The 4,249-nt window shown below is 36.9% G+C and overlaps 1 long non-coding RNA gene across 6 annotated transcripts; it reads right to left on the bottom strand.

Annotated features, from left to right (window-relative positions):
• Positions 1 to 1,873: 1,873 nt before the first annotated feature.
• LOC149622723 (uncharacterized) lies at positions 1,874 to 3,496 on the bottom strand. 6 transcript variants are annotated; one of them, XR_016374959.1, is made up of 3 exons: positions 2,139 to 3,019; positions 1,969 to 2,071; positions 1,874 to 1,894 (listed from the first exon to the last, which is right to left on the bottom strand). It is a non-coding gene; the product is annotated as an uncharacterized LOC149622723 (long non-coding RNA). The 6 variants fall into 6 exon arrangements; XR_016374957.1 differs by lacking the exon at positions 1,874 to 1,894 and adding an exon at positions 3,076 to 3,496 and having other exon boundaries at positions 1,944 to 2,071; positions 2,139 to 2,997; XR_016374960.1 differs by lacking the exon at positions 1,874 to 1,894 and having other exon boundaries at positions 1,944 to 2,071; positions 2,139 to 2,356; positions 2,614 to 3,019.
• Between the last annotated feature and the right edge of the window lie 753 nt (positions 3,497 to 4,249).

The following is a 4,249-nucleotide window of genomic DNA, read 5'->3' on the forward strand; positions in this document are numbered from 1 at the left end:
ACGTCGCTTTAGGGTGCTTTGGTTTTGCGCCTGCATTTATACGACCACGATTCAATTTGGGTCCCATTTTTTGGGTCGATGATTTAAAATGTTTTATAAATGAATCATTAAAATCTGGATAAAAGACATTATTAACAAAAAACCTTTGGTATATTATTGAGTGCAAATGTAATTTTGGTGAAAAAAACGATGATAAGTATTTTTTTTCAAATAATTGATGTTTTATAATCATGTCTTTAAAGAAAAAGTTTAATATCTGTTGCTTCGGTCATTCCATTTTGTTCTCTTATCATTTACTTTTTCAAGTCTTTGTCCACGAAGACATTTTTTATTAATATCTGTTCCTTCAGTCTTCATTTTAATTAAGATTGTTAAGAAACTGTGGCATTTTAAAAATCTGCACTAAGCACAAACATAAATATAGGGGAGCGTAAGCATAAGGGACCTAATATTGCAAGTTAGTGACTAATGCTTTCAGGTACCAGTTAATCAGTTATCACCAATGAGATTAATTTATTACTGAAAACATCAAATTTTCATAATAAAATTATTTTGGCCTTTCCTTATCCCCTGGCTTTGAGCATTAAAATATTTAAAATAACTCTGAGGATTATCTAGAATCATTTCTACTGATATTTCAAATTCAGAAGAGTCAGAGTCATCGTTTTGAGTCTTTCAGATGACTGGCTTGGACTTATGTTGCTGGTATTTGGTTTTCGTTGTAGCAGTGTAACCAGGGATAAGGGAATTGAGATGGATTGCAAATGAAGATGGGCGACCTACGGCACCGTATCTCTCCCAATGTACCTCGCGCACGCCCCTACCCTTCGGTAGGCGATTGCTAAGTGCTGCCGCGTAGCGCCATTTTATTTGTATGAGAGCTAGCTTCTAATTTTAAGATAGAGGGGGCGCCCTTTACAATTTCATCCAGTACGACCCTACCTAATCGCTGAGGATGCTGGGAGGACTACGGTGCCGTAGGTGGGGGTACACAGGCAACGCTATAGGTATGGGGTTTCCAATACAAGGTGTAACCAAAGAGAATATAGGGGAGGAGTGGAAAGAGGGGAAAATCTTGTTGCTCTTTTCTACCGCGCATCTTCAATGCGCAGTACCGAGGCATTTCCGTTTGAGACATTTAACGGTATCGTAGGTGGCGCGACTGAGCCGGAAACTCCCTCGTACCACTAGTATAATTTAGGGGCAACAATGTTATTTAGCCTTGTGGAGCGGGGGATCTTCAACTCCTCCCCTATATTCTCTTTGGTGTAACTGAGACAAAGTTTCTTCCTGCAAGCATAGCCCACTCGATCCGCGCTCATGGACGCAAGCTGCTCGCGCTATATAATAATATTTGACCACGTCGTCTGCTAAACTTAGGAATTGAACAATTAAACTTTTTGAGTTAATGTCTGGACTCTGGTTACCTTTGCATTTTCTTTGTGGTCCCATGGTTTTATTTTTAAACTAGTCATTTGCCCTGTATCATTATTGTGTAAGAGACAGCCTGGCAGCCCCGTATTTGTTTACCCTGCCCATAGCCCACTCGATCACGCGTAACACTACGCAAGATGCAGAGCAGCGTCCGTGAGCATGGATCGAGTGGGCTATGCCCTGCCTGGCCAAGTCAGCTGACTTAGGTGAAATATTCATTACTTCTATGCAACTTATTTCTAGACATTCTTGAACGAACCATCTTGTGAAAATTTTATAAGACAGGCTTCTGGCGCTGGGTTTTTTCAGAGCCAAATTTGCTTTTTAAATTTAAAAAAATTAATTTCAACCTTTTTTCCTCTCTTCAGAAATTTAATAATGATAGTGTGTTACATATTTATCCAAAATTTATATTAATTAATTAACACACTGTAATTTATAATTTCGCGCTTGGAAGAGCCTGAATTAAAAATATTGATTTGGAGACAGGGATTAGTGATAGTGTGATTGAATTGAATCTATCATTTATTTTACCAGCAAAAAACATATCTTCGTAGCGGTAACCCTTGTCTAGAAACCAGGGAATGAACTCTTCTGCGTAGTTTGAATTAATCTACTTTACACATCAAAAATGTATCTAATTTAAACAAAAAGGTTTATTCTAAATAGCGGTTATAAATAGTACTTAAAAACGCAACTGTTACCTAATAAAAATGATTGCAAGAGCCGGGATAAAAAACATTGGTTGGTTTGTTGACAGGGTTTAGTGATCGTGTGTTTAATTATTCAATTATATTACCATTAATTTAAACCAATAAAATTATCTACATAGTGGTTATCGGTGGCACCAAATATAATCTGCACAGTTATCGTTGGAAAAATGGCCATTGTTTACTGTTTTGAGGTTATGTTAGAATAAGCACTAAATAATTAAAATTTAAATTGTTAACATATAAGAATTATTGGAAAAGCGTCATTTAAAAATATTGTATGATTTGGTGACAGGGTTTAGTGATAGTGTGATTGAATCTATCATTTATTTTACCAGTAAAAAAGGTATGTTCGTAGCGGTAACTGTTGGCTGGTGGCAACAGTCAAAAACCAAGGAACGAACCCTTGTGCGTCTTTTGCATTAATCTACTTTAAACAACAAAAATTGATTTAATTTAAACAAATTACCTAATTAGCGGCTATCGTGGGCCGATGGCACCAGGTGAAACACCTTAAAACGTACGCAACACGGCCAATTGGTCTCTAGTCTCTACATACAGATACAATCAGCTGTATTTAAATTTTGACCGAGGCTTAGTGAAATCAGTCAATTTAAAAATTATCGGCTAAATCCTAAATTTAAATTCTTTTGTATTAAATTATAATAAGGTTTAACTTACGAAATTAAAATAAAATGAGGACGAATTAACCCCTTCTTTTATGTGAAAAGTTAAAAAATTCGCCTTAAGCTCGGCATAGCCACACGCGTTGTCTAAACAAAAATCTTCGCTCAGTCGCTCTATTAGCGGTAAAACAGCGTAAGTCCAACAGTACGTTTCTCTATGATTTTAGCTAGGATTAAACCACGTAAGTCCAACAGAATAAATGGTCGTAAGTTTAAGTATGTGCTTAAAATACAAAAAACAATACTTAATATTAATTGTTTTCAATAAAACTTCGAAAGGCACCAGAAAAATGTTCAACCTTTCATTTAAAACCATTTTCAGACCTATCGAATAAATAGTCTTCAAAAAATGCTCGAGTCAATTTGGCCATCACAGCAAACATTTCCCATGTTATTCCTATGGGAAAATTTCCCTTTTTTTGCCAAAATGTCTTAATTTTTTATGGAAATGAAAACCACCCTTAGCAACTTTATTTTCTATGAAGAAAACTAATAGAGGGATCTCTTTGAAATTTTAACCACATATTAAGGGTCCGAATTTTAGTTCAGTGGAATTTTTTCAAAGCAGTAACCATGATAGGAAAAAAGTTACATCGAATCAAAAAACCACCCTTATACATTAAACGCAGTATGAGGTCTTATCTAAGAGAGCAACCGCTCTCTCAGAATAGAAGTACCAAGGATTCTCCATCTGGCTGCAGCGATACCAAAAGCGTTTTCACTGCAACGCCTAAACAAATTGTGTAAATTCTTATTAGGTATTTATACTCCATCAGCTATGTGAACGACATCTACCTGGCTCTGCTTAATCGGTAGTTGAATATTCGTTTTATGTCGTTTAAACTGCCTCTTTGATATGGTCTCATGAATGTTGGAAGGAGCTGAAAAGCTTCATCTCCGAAAAGCACATGTGGAACTTTTATATTCGACCCTGGTAAAGCCATATCTTCTGGAAATTGCACAGTTCCATCTTGCAAAGATTTACCGAAAGCTGAAGCCTTGAATACACCACCGTCTGATGTGGACACATAGGCTCCAATTTCAACAGTTATGAATTTATAACTGACATCTACTACCGCCATTAACACAATTGAGTTGAATCCCTGTATTTGTATTAACGATTTGATTACCATTTTAAATGGGTCCCTAATGAACAACTTACTTTGTAGTTATGATAATGTGAACCTTGGCCACTACGCGAGAGTCGTTGGAACTTTCAGTCAACGACATGAAAGCTTGGACCGATTCCACTATCGTCCTCGGTTGGATCAAGTCATGTCCAAGCCGCTGGAAAACGTTCGTTGCCAATCGGGTCGCTAGAATTCAAGAAAGTATTCCGTCACTTCAATGGGGTCACGTACCAGGTTGCGAGAATCCAGCGGATATCGCCTCCAGGGGAATCGCTGTCGCCAATTTAGT

The sequence above is a fragment of the Phalangium opilio genome, unplaced genomic scaffold (genome assembly GCF_054372755.1).
Source record: "Phalangium opilio isolate 3A_F unplaced genomic scaffold, DU_Popi_V2 ptg000118l_1, whole genome shotgun sequence".
NCBI classification, from domain to species: domain Eukaryota; kingdom Metazoa; phylum Arthropoda; class Arachnida; order Opiliones; family Phalangiidae; genus Phalangium; species Phalangium opilio.